Source organism: Dasypus novemcinctus, chromosome 17 (genome assembly GCF_030445035.2).
Source record: "Dasypus novemcinctus isolate mDasNov1 chromosome 17, mDasNov1.1.hap2, whole genome shotgun sequence".
Classification (NCBI taxonomy): domain Eukaryota; kingdom Metazoa; phylum Chordata; class Mammalia; order Cingulata; family Dasypodidae; genus Dasypus; species Dasypus novemcinctus.
In genome coordinates this window covers 10,634,677-10,651,314 of record NC_080689.1, presented here as the reverse complement: position 1 = coordinate 10,651,314, position 16,638 = coordinate 10,634,677, and the positions used below count along the sequence as shown (strand labels likewise).

The window sequence follows — 16,638 nt, the reverse complement described above, 5'->3', positions numbered from 1 at the left end:
GCCTGTGCCAGAGAACATTAAAATTTGATTTATTTTTCCAGCCCATGTTTTTTAAAATTTTTATTTTGTTGTCCCCTTTTAATCATTTTAAACTCAACACTTCCTTTTTTAGGTCAAATGTCCCCTTACTCTGTAAGAGGCTAAAAGAGAAGCCTCTTGCTCTCTTTGGCAAAGTGTGGCATTTACTACTTGGGCTGTAGCAAAAAACCAAGAGAAGAAATTGCATGTATTTCCCCTCTCTAATGAAAAAGCCATCAGCTTGCAGAAGCGCGGCAGACCCAATGCGGTTCTTGTCCCCAGAGGGGCGGGGAAGGTGGCGTGCTGCGGCTCTGCGCCTCGCTTGCAGGCCGGTGGCTACCTGCCACGGGCTTGGCGCCTGCGCTGCTGGGGGCGTGTCTCCATTTTCCGTGGGTGAGATACCACACACTGGTTGCCTTACACAACTGGGCTTTACTATCTTGAGGCTTCGGAGGCTGAAGTCCCATATCAGGGTGGCGCTGGCTTTCCGAGTCTGGGCGGCCGCAGTGACGCGTCTCCTTGGTGTCCGGTGGCTTCTCTGATGGTGGCAAAGCTCCTCGGCCTTAGGAGGACTCCAAGCCTGCAGGCCAAGGCCCCGACTCAGCCTCTAATCAGGAACTTCAAGAGGCTGTCCACAAACGACTGGACGCTTTAACCGTCAACCTGCTCCAGTGGGTCTGCACCCACGGGACCAGGGCCCTTCTGTGCCACCAGGTCCAGGCCCCAGCAGGGTGGGCCTCCAGCCCTTGGGGAGGCCGAGCAGGGGTTGAAGCAGGGGGACCGGCGGGGCTATAGCCGGGGGGCGCCTTCTGTGTGCTCCACCGGGGAATGGCTGTGGCGCAGTCCCAGCCTCAGGTGCGGCCCACAGCCCCCCGCGGGGCCAAACGGTGGACAACCTCAGTGCCCTGCTCTCCTCACTTCTAAATACCAAGGACATTATCTTCGGTGCCTGCTTCCTAAAGGTCGTTAATGAGGATTAAATGGGGGTCACACTTTTTTAAGGTCTGCAAAAGAATAACGCAGCATAATCATCCAAGGTGTTAAAAAAAATCCCTGCCAAGTACATAATGGATTAGTTCCATCCCCAGGCCAAACTCTGCATGCCTGGAGGACAGTAAAGAGCCTTGACCCTGGTATCGTGACCTCCCATCAGTCATGGAAGATAATGGCGTTTGGAGCGGCTGGGGTGCCGAGTGCCACCTGGCTGCATCTGCGTCCCCTCCCCTGGCTTTCTTCTTCGCCAGCCCGGTCGGCAGCACAGGTCCCGGTGCCAGCAGCTGGTATCTCCAGGACCCGGCTTCTGGGGAGGAGACGCTGTGTGAATGGGCAGGCTGGTGCTGCCAGCCCGGCCATTCTCAGGAGTTGCCCCTGCGTTCAGCGAGCTTTGTCAATCGGCGCTCACCCATGATGAACACTGATTTACGCTGGGTGAGTACTAGAGGATGCGGGTTCATGTGGGAGGGTGACTCTTCTGGTTGAAGGGAGGCCAGAAGTCTTTTTCAAAGAATTTTTTGTATGCGTTATCATGGCTAAATTAGCTGTTCCTTGGGCCAGCTCTAGGTAACATTGTGAAGCTTTGTCTTGGCCCCCCCTTTAAAAAATTTTTTTTTATTAAATGTATGAAAGCCACTACAGTATCCAGGCAAGATGGACAATATTAGGACTGACATTCAATCTTCATTTTGAATGGGAGTGAGGTTATAACATTGTTAAAAGAAGATTAATGTTATAATAAATGCTAGCATTCTAGAACAATTGAATAGAAATATAATGAAGAGCCAAGGCTGGTCGAACAAGTGGAAATGTCACACCAGCCACATAGGAGAATAAGTTACTACCACAGAAGCTGTAGTCTAACTGTATGTAAAATGAGATCCAGAGTAACTGTAGCTTAAACAAGATAAAGGTTTGTTTCCCTTTTAAATAAAAATTTAGACATAGATGGTCAAAGTTCTGCTAGTCCCACCCTCCCCTCTTTTCTCTCTCTCCTCTGGAGTAAATGGGACTTCATTTATCTACTGCTCTAGGCTCCAGGGATGTCTGTCTTCCATTTCTTATTGCCTTTTCTTCTTTGTGGTTGCACATGGGTATCTATTCCTAAGAACACCTCTTGGTCCAAGATGACTGTTCCAGCTCTGACAATTGCACCTGCAACCTTCCCAGCATGAAAGAGGGATGAAGGAGAAGGGGTAAAAGCATATGCCTGCTGTCTCTTAAGGAAGGGTCTGCGAAGCTGCTCCTTACACTGGCCAGGCATTAGTCACTTGGCTACATCTAGCTGTCTTCATTCTGGCGACCAGTGCCCTGCTCAGACCAAGTACTGTGGTACTGGGGACCACTAACAGGCTGTCCCACTGTATAACTTCTGGGCTTCTGGGACATGCATTCTACCTTCCCTTATTTGTCCACAACTTCCAGGCCACTTAGCTGATACCTAAAATTTCACAAACTGCATCTCATCTTTCCTAAAAACAAAATGGACTTTCTCATGCTGTGATCCTTTCTGGGTGACCTGTAGGTTTCCTGGTGCCAGTTCTTCTTCTCTGCAATATTCCCCAGGCCAGCTGAGTTGGCATCACGGTGAGTCCACCTCCAAGACACCATTTCTTTCTGTTGTCCATATTCATCGAGGGCAGTAATTATTATAGCAGTCAACATAGCGTACTACATGACAGCTCTTGTGCTCGTAGTTCTACTTTAGTTTTCTCATTTAATCATCAGCACAACCCTGTGAGATGAAGGCTCTTAACAGAGGTGAGGAACTGCAGCTGGGATGCATGCTGGCACTGTCGTTCTCCTTCTCCCTGTTGCTAACCATTATACCTTGATCCTGTATGGCCTTGTAACCGTACCCACCCAATAGGGCAGGTGATTGGGTGATCAAGTGTCTGCTAGAGGCCAGGCATGGTGCTGATTCCTGTAGAGGAAGCAACTTTCTCTAGATTCTAGTTCCTCAACGTGTGTGTGTGTAAGGAGTAGTGGTGGAAGAAGTTAAAATGACTTCCCAAATGACTACAAAGCCGTGCAAGTTCTATAAGAGGTGAAAGTAGACATATTTTCAGTGTAGGCATTCAAAAGAGGTCATGTTCAGGAACCAGAGGGGTGAGAAGACAGGTTCTTCCTTACACCAGCTACATCTCAGTTCCTGTGGCTTAGCTGGGGCCTTCAGAGAGTCTACATCCAGTGGTTTAAATCTGAGCCTGCTTCAGTAAGGCCTTTCTGAATTGTCCTGCCTATAAGATCTGCTGAGTCAGTACTTGACCCAGGAGGCCCAAAGAGCCTGAATTCCTAATGACCTGACTAAAGCCATTGTCCTGGGTAAGCCAGGCATCAGCAGAGCTCCTGCCCTTGAAGAGCTGGTCCAACTTGACTGGAATTCTAATTCCACGGCCTTGGGAGAAGCCAGAGGCCTTCCTGCAATTTCTTATTCTTAGTGCTCATTTCCTTCATGTTTGTTTTTTTTTTTTAACCTCAGTTTACCTTCTTAGAACCATGCCATTGCTTTTTGCAAAGGTCACCCTTACCCGTGTGCATTTTGAGTTTAGTAGCTCTATCAAAGACTAGGGGAATTCCTAGTGAGGGTGCATATCTCAGGCATTGAGGACTTCTTTTGGCCCCACCCTCCTGGTCTTTTCCTTCCTGCCCTGGAGTAACTTCTACTCTACTTGTCTAACACATGATTTCTCAGCATTTTTGAATTTATACCTAAATATTGATCAAAGTATTTTTCTAACCCCAAACTGATATCCCATGTTATACAAAATTCTAGAGACTGAGAGTTTTCTTATCTTGGAACTCTTGATATTTTGGTGGTAGATTGGTAGAACAAAAAGTAACTACAGCTCTACATAAGAAAGGGATGTCATGATGTTCCTGGAAGCTCCAGGTAAAAAGACCTTGGCCCTTGCATGGGCCTGTAGGACAGGACCTTGGGATCATCATCAGTTCCCTGTCTCTGAAGTAACAGGACTTGGTATCCTCTTCGGACATGGCAGCTGGTAACAATCGTGAAGATGGTTAGCTGAAAATGTCGGCTACAGAGTGTGTGAGTTTGGCCACTGCTGGAAGTGGTCGAGATGCCTAGTAGCTCCCTTAGCTGGAGCGCCTCTCGTTCCTGTGCACGCCCCGGCCATGTTTGGGCCCTGTGGCTAGTCCTGTTCAGTGGACTCGGGGTGAAAGCCAAGTGTGCCATTTTCAGTTAGAGGCAGTTAAGAGGGTATGGTTTTCCATACCTGCTCTTCCTTTTATGCCACAATCTGGAATGAGAGCAGAGCCAGGTGATGAAAGGAGCCTGGATTCCTGAGACACCACCTGGAGGAGAGCCCTGCCGACCCGCACGGGGCTCTGTGGGAGTGAGATAGAAACTTTCTTTAGGTTAAGCCCCTGCTCTTTTGGCTTTTGTCTGCTATTATAGCATAGCAGAGAGTGTCCCAACAAATGCAGAGAATATGCAATTTATATATGTTTTGCCCAGCTCCATCGTGGAGATACTCTGCAATGTCTAATAGATTGCAAAGGTTTGACAGTCAGGGGATGTTTGGAATTAGAAGGAAGGAAGAATTCTTTGTAGCCTTCACTTATTTGTGTTATTTTTCTTAAGTGGCCATCATTTTAAAGAGATGAAGTGATAAAGTGGCAAGTACAGAAGAAAAACACTGACAGACAGCGCTGGAGAGACGCGTTTGGGAGGAGGGACCCTGAAAAGCCCTCGAGCCTCTGCTTGCTTAATTGGCATGCTGTTCTGCCACGAGTCAGCCTGACACAGGTGCTCCGGCAGGTTAGTAAAAAGGGGAGCGTGGTGCGGAATCTCTATGCTACCATCCTGCCTTTTGAGAAAGCCAAGAACGGGAAGCTTCAGCTTCCATTAGTAATCACCAAACATAACAAACACTTATCACGCCAGGCTAGAAAATCCCTGGAGGATACTGTGTCCATTCTATACGTGCCTGAAATATTGGCAAATTGGGACTGTGGTTAGAGAAGTAGGAGACAGAAAGGAAACCCCAAAGATGCTTAGGATAGCAGAGAATCCATATGTTGTGCTCTTGGAAGCTAGAAGAGTGCCTAACCCAGTGTCAGTTACCCTGAAAGCCCTAAGTGAATATTTATTGCTCAAATGGTGACTATGAGTCAAGAGTAAAAATGTCAATTAGTAGTAGAGATCATGATTTAAAAACTCATTCTGACTAGGAGGAAAGAGTACATAAATCCTAGTTCTAATCTTCTCCCATACAGCTTACTAACTAATAGAGAGACTCAGAAAGTTGGGATAGCTAAACCTGCATTAGCTGGCTGGGACTTGCCATTGGAATCCCAGTGGAATTCTCTGCCCTGCATTCGCCCTTCTATTTTCATGGGTATACGCGTTCCAGCCACAGAATAGTAGCTGGCTGCATCTAGGGGAGTCTTGTCGAAGCCAAACTGCTGCCGGAGTGCACTTGAAAAATACTACTCTTGTGTGTTATCTCTGCTGCTTCCAGAGAAACCCTCGATACAGAAAGAAACACAAAAACTAACACTAGGATATAAGAGAATGTATTGCATTAAAAGGAAAACCACTTTCTAATACAACCAAAGACCCTAGGGTTTTGTCTGACTACATGCTGCCTTTCTAATCCGACTTTTGGACTTTCGGACTTTCATCTTGAAAGAGAGAGAGGAGACTCTTTAGTCTGATGCTTCTAAGAAAGGTGGAAGGAAAAGGTTTGTTTTGACTTGCAACCTCAAGGAGGAGCTTCAAGAATTGCCACATGTGTTCAGTAACCCTGTCTCTAGCAGGTGAATGCTCGCCCGAGTGTTGTCCTGAAGGCTAGTATATCTGTTCTCCAGGTGGGTGTGTTGCCAACGTTTTCTTGTCTTTCTGAGAAAGGAGAGAATGAGCAAATGAGATTTTTCTCTTTCTCCTTTCCAGGACCCTCTCCAGGAATACCCCTTTTATCCTGACTCAGAAGAGCAGCAGCTTGTGCATGAGCTTGAAATCCTTGAGGATTTCCTCTTCCTTCAGTAATAGCTTGTGATTGTCACATTTTCCACTTCTGTAACTTCTTATCAGCTTTTCAAATGTTTGACTAGAAACTAAAGTTATTCTAGAATTGGCAATGTGGTTTCAGGATTCCCACAACCAGTTTTCCTCAAGATGAGTATCAGGACGAGTTTGGCAGCGAGCTACCTGACAAGGAGTGGGAGTCCAAAGGCGTTGTAAACTTGGACAAATTACTTCACCTCCTTAAGCCTCATTCTTATCATCTATAAAATTAAGAGGTTGGATTAAAGATGAATCTGTTAATACCTATTGAACCCTATAATTCACATGAAAGTCTGCTCTATAGAAGAAAATGCACTGTAGCAACTGTGTATTTATAAACTCTCTTATCAAAACAGTATAGACTAGTTTTAAGAGAGTTCAGAATTCACCTAGTACCTGCCCTATTTTAATTTAACACTGAAGACACAGTTTCGATACCTTCACCATGAGGTTTGTAAACTGGCTGACTTCCAGCCTTTACCTAACAAAGTAGATTAATTAATCCAGACACTTGCTTTCAAGCCTTCAGATCACAAAGCAAAGGAGCAGGTTGGAACTTTTCTGAGAAATTTGATTTTTGTACATCCAGCCTGGTTTGAGATACCTCAAAGGGAATTTTTTTCATGAAGGTTCTAAGTAACTATTGTATTTAGATAGTGTTGGCTGCGTAAAAATCTATTAAAATGACAAGAGTTTGGTCAGTTGACCATGATGTGAAGACTAGGTATCAGTCCAGCTATTTTTGACTAGCACCAGGGCAACTAGAGGATTAGATAGGATGTGAGTCCATTTCAGCTCAAAAGTAGTTGTAAAACAAACCTCACATACACATCTACATGGACACCTATTGAGAAACAATTTGTTACTGTATTTATCTTAAATATAGGCAGGAGGCAAAATGCCCATGTGAAAAAAACTCTCCACTTGGATTTTTTTTGGTGGGTTTCCATTACTTTGATAAAATTGAGAATTGAACAGGGGATCATTGAGGCATTAGGGACAATTAGGTCCTTAAAGAACAGCCTCATCACTCCTTTTGCTCCCTCTTGGATTTATAATTTTAGATTTTTTTTTTCTTTTCATGTTTATGGTCCTTAGAGGAAGCAGGGTACTGTATTTTGACAATGGAAACTGAAAAAGCTACAATTCTAGATTCTGCAAATTCTTCTTCACCATAGAAATATCTTAGTTTGAACTTATATCACTAGGTCATTGGTCAAGCTCAGTGAATGGGATGTATGTTTTATTAAGGTGTCCCCAAAATACATATTGTTGAGATACTTTTCACATGTTAAAATTTTGGGTAGATGGCTTAGTTTATACACTTTACCCCAAATGAAAACTCTGGCATTCTCATTAGGCTTCTCACAAGGCAAGCCTTTAAAACCTCCCCCAAACATAGGAGAACCAAATTATATGAGGATTCAAAATCAGCCAGGAAACTTTAACAAAGACTAAATTTCAGAACAGCAAATTTTTAGTTGTACAAATGGTATTGCTGAAACTTCTGGGTTGGAAGGCATCTTGATCTACCTAATTCTATTTATGAAACTGCATATGTGCTTTGAAACTCCGTTTAGATCCAGCTCTTTCAGCTAGAGATGGAAACCATATGTGTGTCTAAGGCCCTTATGTTTTGGCTTGGAGAGTCTGAGATTTTGTTTTGATTTCCAACTCGGCATCATTTTCAGATTTGGAGGCATCCTGGGTACTTCCTTGACCTTCTGTGTCATGTGGAAATATTTTTGCTCTTCCTAGATGGGTCCCTTGTCCATATGCTTAGAAAGGTATTGCGGCTTTTTATTCTTAAAGAGTTACTCTAAGTAAAATGGAGATCCAAAGTAACTATGTGGAAAATTCAGGCTGACAATGTTATACGCAGGTAAAATAGTATTTCATTTATGGTTGATTTGAATTCATCAGATCTTCTTTTTTCGATTCATTGCTTCGTTTTTGTACTGGGGACGTAGGCGTCTGCTTTATCATGTGCCTAAGAATTGTGGACATACACCAATGTAAAGAAGGCTGGCTGTCCACCAGAATTATTTTCCCATATCTTTCAAGGTAATAACACAGTTGTAGCTGGGGACCACATGTCAAGCCTCCCTTGCAGGCATGTGTCTTAAGTTCTTGGCAATGGAATGTGAGCAGAAGTGAGAGGAGGCATGTCTAGGCCTAGGATCTATCTAACACATAGCCTTTCCCTTTGGTGGGTGCTGAAATACAGAATAACCTAAACCAGCTTTGAACTTAGAGATGAGGGCACTACCCTGGGGCATGGTGGAGAAAGTGGTTGGAAGGAACCCAAGTCCCGGAATGATTGCATGAAACAGAGCAGCCTGTCTACCTTCCCTCCAGTAATAAGAGAGAGAAAAAAACCTGAAATTATTATTTTTTTTACCATAAAATCAAATGTAGAACCTCAGGGTTCATTCTTTGTGATTAAAGGAAAAGAAATCCTTCCTGCAGAGAACCAAGAAAAGATTCCTAGTCTCTGCTTACCTGGCTCCAAGCAGCAAACCACTTCCTGTACAAATAAATGTAATAATCCATTCAGGAAAAAGCTGGTCAGTCTTGTTATTTGGCCTAGTATTTTAGAGTCAGAAGGAACATTAGAATTTATCCAACAAAGAAATACCTTATTCCACTTATTTGATGAGTGGTCATTTAATCAGTATTCATCAAGTTAAAAAAAAATCAGTTTACCGACTGGTGAAAAGTGTTTAAAAGTGTTCTTTCCATGAAATTGTGAATAGATAAAACCAGGAGTGAAGTGGATCAGGATTATCCAGAGGGAAGATGGTCAGTGTGCTACCGATTATTAACTCACCTGTCGGGTAGGTGGGCTTTGGTGAGTAGCCCCTGGGCTTTGGCACGTGAAATCTAGTGGGGTCTCAGGTCTGTGATTTAACTTCCTTGGCCTCAGTTCCCTCAAGCATTTAATGGTCTTGATGATACCTATGTCATCTGCTTTTGTCTTTTGGTAGAATACATGAAATAACGCCTGCCACATAGCTTGTGCTCAATAAGCACCAACCCAGGTCTGAGGTTGGTGACAACTTCACTGCTGGTTGTAGTTCCCTAGTGTTGGCTGTGGTGCAATGAGAGTGAAAGGGGCACTGCTAGACCTTCAGATTTGCTTCACTCAGATTTATCCAAGATATGGAAGAACCAAGAAGTGCCGAGGTCTTTTAAGGTCTTGAAATTTAAGATGTTTTGAAATGTAAAAATATTTGATGTACTTTTGCAGTTTTTTTTGCATTATTTTAGGATTTTCCCTTAACACTAAGCTTCATATTTGCTTGACATAGTGCAGTCAGAGAAATGTTCAAATGAACAAATGCATTGTTCAGGGGGCCATATCAATATTGTCCTCTGATATTTAATAGTATTGGGTTTTCTTTTTCCTTTTTTTTCTTTTCTATTTTTTGGAATATTTTTTTAAAGCATCATTTGGGTGTTTTGTAGATAATTCTCCCAATTCTTTTTTCATGTTGTGGCCATGGAGTAAGAAACAACAGTGCAAGTTATGATGATGAGGATGATGATGGTGATGATGAAGCCTCTACTTAATCTTCCATGTCCTTTTGACTTCAAAGGCAAATTCATCATGACCAGGCTTAAGCCTACCTTTAAACCTTCTTCCAAAGTTATTTTTCAATTATAGTCTCTAGGCCATCCAAGAATCTGAGAATCTCATATCTGGCTTGGGATGATGTCAAGTGTGGTTTTAAGAAATCATCTGATCGGCAATAATTGAAATGAGCATCCTCAGAACACAGTGGGTTCAATAACTGAATTTGGCATTTAATGGTTGTATCACTCAGACACAGAGGTGTTGATGCCAATTATCAGAAATCGGTTGGCTTTTATTAAAGGTATTTATGTGGGGTAGAACCTTACAAGGCCCTAACGAAATCAACTCAAGTTTACTTCCTTACCAAACTCTGTTGCCATGTGTTGAAACAAGATGGAGGGTGATATCTGTGAGGGTTCAGTCTTCCTTCTTCCTCTTAAGGCTCCGTGGTCCCAGCTTCTTCTGATCTCAGCTGTAAGCTGGCATGAGGCTCCTCTCTCTCTCCAGTGCTCATTTCTTTCTGGGCTCTAATGATGTGGTTGAATCAAAGCCCTAATAGTAACATAATTTAATCAAAGCATCTCAGCTGAATCTAATATAATCAAAGGGTATCATGCCTAGAGGAACAGACCAGTTTACAAACATAATCAATATCTCCTTTTTGGAATTCATAAATAATATCAAACTGCCAAAATATTCAAGGTAGAAAAGCTTCTAATTGATTTCTGCAGTAATGGGCATCAATTAAAAAGCTAATAAAAATGAATAGGACACCTGGAAGACAGGGCTCATTTTGTCTGCTGTATGCAGCCAATTTTATTTCTTTGGCTTGTTGCTTTCATGAGTTCATACTCATGAAGTAATTGTGATTATATAAATAAAATAAAATAGACAGTTGAAGCAATTATACACAGAATTCAAATTCCTATTCTCCAGCAATAACCTGAGTACTTATATGTAATATTTAGAATCTTAGATAAAATGTGTTATCTGGTACATAAATCTCATTTACATTTGGATTTCTGCATCTATGAATATGCCTAGCACTGTCAGGACCTGATTCATTCATTTGATAAAAATAAGGAAAACAATGTAGGCATCATCATCCTATGGGGCAATTGATTTCTTTGGCCCTGTGACTACCAATGTTACCCAACCTTGGCCAACCATCTTGTATGTCTGTCATTTGGCAGTAAGGATGAACAGGAGTGAGAGAGAGGGGTGGATTGAGGTATAACTATTATTGTTCTAGGTATGAGAGCTCTAGTTACATGCCCTTTTGATGTGAATCAACAATATTACATTTCTATTTGAAGAATACATTTCTCCGTTTTCCTCCTACAACTTAGTCTGTTCCTTCTGAGTCTCCTTTATGGAAGATTATTTTTGTCTTAGACTCTTAAATACTGGGTTTGCTAATGATATCATATGGCTAGTTGTCTTTTTTTTACTCCACTCCCTTCCTAGGAAATCTCATGCTCTTCTGCAGTTTCTGCCATCATTTATACCCCATTTGTGCACCCTTCAGTGGGGAGCTTTCTCCTAAAAATCCAGGGAATCCTGTTGTATCTTCAGATTCATTTATTTATTCATATCTCTATTTGACTGTCCCATGGCATCTCAAACTCAAAAAGTGAGGAGCAATGGGAGAGGAAAGTAGTAGGAGGATGACCCTGAACAAGGATGGCTCACTGCAGTGGCCATGATGCCATTGTGGGGTTCCCTGGGAGCTTATGAACTGGGCCTCAGAACTGTATACCTTTTCACCCTAAGGCTGTCCAGTGGAGTGCTAATACCCTGGCACTTCTAGGGGGGTGCACATGCGTCAGGGCTGAGCAGGTGTCTGGGGCCCACCCTGCGCCGTGAGAGGAACGCTGGGAGTAAGCAGGTGTGTGGAGCAGACCTGAAGCAAAGCACCATCATGTGGCACCTGTGAAAACCGCTTGTGGCCGGCGTCAAGCGGATGGCTGCAGCTGCGGTTGGAATCAGGGGCGAGGCTGGGAGGATGGGGGCAGGGAGGCACACAGATTGTTGTTGCACAGTTGAAAGGAATATAGGTAAAACACTCAGACATTGTTGGCGTGTGATAATCTTTAAAAAAAGTCAGCTGTGATGGTGATGATAGTCGTAATCTTTAGAGAATAAAGAACCAAGCAACAATGTACAGATGGAGCATGCCTGTCTCCCTCCCAGGATGCCGTTACATACTGTAGACACATCCTCGGTGTTGCTCCCTGGTGTGGGCCAGCGTTTGGCAGCCTGTCAGTTGAATCTGGTCCCCTAGTTTAAAAATATGTGACTCGCAATGCCCTGAGTAAGGAACTGCCCTGACCCATTTAGCTATAGCTCCACCACATTCTCTGACCTTATTAGCTATTTCACGAGTTTTTTCTGAAAGGTACCATCTCCCAGGTGGTCCTGACATCTGGAGAAGTGGCTGGTAGGGTGGAAGAGTTACAGCGCAGCTGCCATTTTGTTCTGAGTATGTTTAGGTTGAACTGGGAAGGGCCAACACAAACCTCTTCACTGGCTTGTATTTAGACCAGAGCCTTGTGGAGCTGAACCTGAAGAGAGAAGAGAAGAGGGCCGTGGTACACGTCCAGGAGGCACCAGTCACAAATATGAAAATCTGTCCTTGGCTTGTGCTCTAGGGGGTGCCATTCCTGCCATGCTCTGTGGGAACAGCACCATTGGAGGTGTGCCATGGTTCCCCAGCTCTGGTAGCTCTGGTGGCATATTTCTCAGCAGCATGTTTCTTTCAGCTGTTTTCATTCTTTTCAGCTCTTCACTTGGATGGCCAAGCAGTTTCTTCCATCCCCCAACTATAGACAGACTTTTGTTCCTCTTGAGTGTACTCATTTTGGTGTACTCTGCCACAGCGTGCTGACTTCCATCAAACAGAGACTGTGTTTAGAAAATGACACTGTCACAAATAAGGAGCAGATTCTTCATTGAGTCTTTTAACCCTGGCTTAATGACATGTGAAAGAGAACTTCTCATTAAAGGAATATTTTTAAGGGTATTTTTGAATGTTTTGACTATTTCATATATTTTCCGATGTTTCAAATGTTTTCCAGTATTCCTATTATTAATGTATACTGGTTGATAACAGCTTTTCCTTAAGTTTGCTGAGAACTAAAAACACATCATGGTTAACCACCAAATAAATTATCACTAGATTGAGTACAAATTATAGGGATTTAAAGATTGAGTACAAATTACAGGGATTTAAAATGTATGTGCTAACAATATGTTTTTGAATATAAGACAGTTTGGTTCAGGATCATATCTAGCCTAGGTTAGTACAACAGAAATTCTCTCTGCAATAAGCAAATATTTCAACAGTTGCCAGAATAATTGGCATCTTCGGCCTATTTCACCAAAATATTTTTTGTTTTGTTAAAGAAAATAAAGAAATACATTTGTTAGCCGTAATGAGTTTTAAAGAGGTTCTATAAATGCGGGTGTGCCTCGAATTAAGAAAGCCAGACATTTAAATAGTTGACCTTACAGAGCACGTAAATTAGAGGGTAATTACTTAAATGTTCTTCAGTTTGTGAAAGGATTTACAACAGGGTTCCTCTAAATAGCTAACTCTCTGGTGAATTTAAATTACTGGTGTGTGTGTTTTAAAATTAATTCCTGTTCTTTTTTTAAAATTTTATTTTAAAGAAACACACCTGTTGCATAAAACAAGTATGTCAATTAAAGAAAAGCTGAATGATTTTTTCTTTTCCTAAGCAATTTTTTTTAGGTTACATCATAACTCATATTTACTGTTTCAGTTTACTCATTGCTTAAACAATCACCACGCAATGGGGTTGGCTTAAACAAGAGGAATTTATTGGCTCACGGTTCTAAGCCTAGGAGAAGCTCAAAATCAAGGCCGTGCTTTCTCCCAGAAGACTGTGGTGCTCTGGGGCTGGCTGCTGGTCGTCCTTGATCCTTGGCTTTTCCATCACATGGTAGTGCCCGTGGCAGCTGCTCCTGGCTTCTTTCTCTTCCAGGTTCTTTTGGCTCCCAGCTTCTGGCTGCTCCCTTTGGCTTTTTCCTTCTCTATGGCCTTCTCTATATGGTCTTTGGCAATAGGATTAAGGCCAAACCTGATTCAGCTGGGCCACACTGTAACTGAAGAAAATGCACCAAAATGTCCTGTTTACAATGGGTTTACACCCACAGGAAAGGATGAAGTTTAAGAAAGTTTTTCTGGGGTTTGGAGCTCCAAGCGACCACTTCTACCAAGACTCCTTTAGAGAGGAAGAAGCACACCGCTGTAGACACAAAGGCACTGCTGCCACTTGCACTGAATGCCTTACCACACTTGGAGGAGTGTGGGCGGTCCCCAGGCTTCCTTGGGTTTCCAGTGGGGAGATGGTGGAGGTGGGCTGAACCTTTCTGTTTTGCGGTTGGGCTGGGGAAGGGGATGATCCCTGGTCCTGAAGGCCAGTGAAGAACAAGGGGGAGAAGCCATTGGCTTTACTGTAATCAGGCTCTATGACCTTGAGGAAGGCTTCACACCTCTCTCGGGCTTAGCTTTACCCCTGTAAAAAGGACATGGAAATTCAGCTAATGCAGAGAAATTGTTCTAAGACCACTGTTCTCAGTATCTACATTTATAATTGATCTAAGTTTCCTTTACAGGCCAAATATTAGGAACGTTATTCCTGGTGAGGTTATCTTCTTAAGTCACAGGAAAATCCCTCACGTGGTTTCTCAGTCTGCCTGTGCTGCAGCTTGTCGCTCTAACTTCAGTGCTCTGTGACATCACTGTCTTATCCCTTAGTGTTCCGCATTCAACAGAAAGAATAACTTCAGGATTGGGGCCCAAGAGCATTGCTCCCATGCTTTGGTCCGCTATTTATTACCAATCCAAGTTAAAGTTTTCATCACTCATTTAGTCAACAAATATTTCTGTGTCTCCTTTATGTCAGCTATTCTGCTAGATGTTGGGCATATAGCAGTCAATAAGACAGACAAAATCATTTGTCCTATTTGGGAGAGAGAGACAATAGAAAATAAACAAATTGATTTATAATTGTTCTTGGTGAAATAAGGAGAATGTAGTATGTTTTCATACAACTGTATGAAAAGATTGCCCTTTGTGTCCAAACCATATTGTTCTTAGTGCTTTGAAATTAAAGCTTCATTTATATTTATGAAATAGTTGTGATATTAGATAGTGATAAAAAAAATTTAGCAAAATTAAAAATCAGTGTAGTAGCTGGTCTCCAAGGTTTTCCCCAATGATCTCCACCCTATGGTGTTGACAAGATTGTGTAGGTTCTGCTACAAAAGTGGGTCTGTGTGAACAATAGAACACAGAAGAAGTGATGGTGATTTCAGTTATACAAGAAATTGCAGTTTTCTGCTTGGTCATATTCTCTCTCTCTTGGATCCATCAATCTGGAGGAAATTGGCTTCCATGTTGTGATGGGTGCATTTGAAGAGACCTTGGGGTAAAGAACTGTGGCCTCTGCCAACAGCCATGTGTGTGAGCACAGACACTGATCTTCCAGCCCCAGTCGAGCCTTCAGATGATGGCAGCCCCAGCTGACATCATAAGAGAAGACCCTGAGCCAGAACCACATACTAAACCACTCCTGGAGTCTTCACCCTTAGTGGCATGAGCAATGTTGGCTGTGTTAAGCCACTGCATTGGGAGGCAGTTTGTTATACAGTAATAGCTAACCAATGCAATTGGCAACTAATGAAAACTCAAAAATATAGCAATCACTATTCAATATGAAAATGGCCTTTCTTTGTAAAGGAATGTGGGCAAAATTATACACCTTTGTATTGTGCTGTTTATCACTCTATGATATCCTATCCAATTAGATATGAACTATAACATCTGTGAGGTTGCTTCCCTGAAATATCCTGAAATATTCTCCTGTCTCCCTTGGCTTTCTTCAAATCCTATCCCCTCCTTTGAGTCACAAATGATGTATCTAATAGCAGTTGCTAGGTAGACAAATAATACAATTTTTAAAATGTAATTTCTCCCAGAGAGCCTGAGAAGTAGGTGACTGCTTTATACCTGTTGTTTCAGTGTGTTTATTAATGGCATCCCTTTCACTATTTAAAGTGTCCAAGTCTCGGTGATAAATCACATGATCTCCCTAAATAAAAGGGAAAAAACCTTCCCAGTTCACCTTAGGTTCTTCCATTTTGCAGATGTCTATGGTGGGTATTGGAGCTCATATTTAAGGATGCATTGTAGGAGCACCACACTGGCAAGTATCTCCTTTATGCAATGGTATTTTCCCTCCTATTTGGTTTGAGTCTTTTGTGTGGACCCCAGAAAATTATGTTCATAAATTGGACCTATTATGAACCTTTGATTAGATTAGATCACTTAAGGGTCATCTGATTAGATTGCTCCAGTAGGGTTAGGCTCAGGGTAAGTCTTAATCTTCTTCCCGCAGGCCTTTATAAATGGAGGAATAAAGAGCTGTAGACACAAGAAAAAAAGCTGCAGAGACAGAAAGAAGCCAGGAGAGATTAGCTGCCACCACCGTTATGCCCTGCCTTGTGACCGATTGCCTATAGCTGAGCTCAGGGAGAAAGTGAGCCTGGAGGAGAAGACAGAGACCTGCAGGGCCACCATTGTGCCTTGCCACATGGTGGGAGTCCAGGATGACCAGCCCCTGACCTTTGATGAGGCACATCCATCTCTGCTTATGCCTTGATTCAGACATTTTCACAACCTCAGAACTGTATGATTTTTTTCCCCAGAAATGTTTTTTATATATATATATTTTAAAGATTTATTTATTTATTTATTTTCCCCCCTTCCCTTCCTCCCACTCTGCTGGTTTTGCTGTCTATGTTGTCTTCTCATTTTCTCTCCTCTAGGATTCACCGGGATTCAATCCTGGAGACTTCTGATGGGGAGGGGTTCTCTGTCAATTGTGCCACCTCAGTTCCTGGTTTCTGCTGTGCTTCACCTTGACTCCCCTTGTCTCTCTTTTGATGTGCCATCATCTCACTGTGTGACTCACTTGTGTGGGACACTGGC

General features: G+C 42.7%; 1 long non-coding RNA gene across 3 annotated transcripts in view; it reads left to right on the top strand.

Moving 5' to 3' along the window:
• The window catches only part of LOC101432510 (uncharacterized), a 126,936-nt gene that overhangs the window by 94,685 nt on the left and 15,613 nt on the right, over positions 1-16,638 (top strand). For all 3 annotated transcript variants that reach the window (XR_011646080.1, XR_011646079.1, XR_011646078.1), the window contains 2 exons: positions 1,263-1,446; positions 4,619-4,795. This is a non-coding gene — a long non-coding RNA (uncharacterized lncRNA). The remainder of the gene's footprint in view (positions 1-1,262; positions 1,447-4,618; positions 4,796-16,638) is intronic.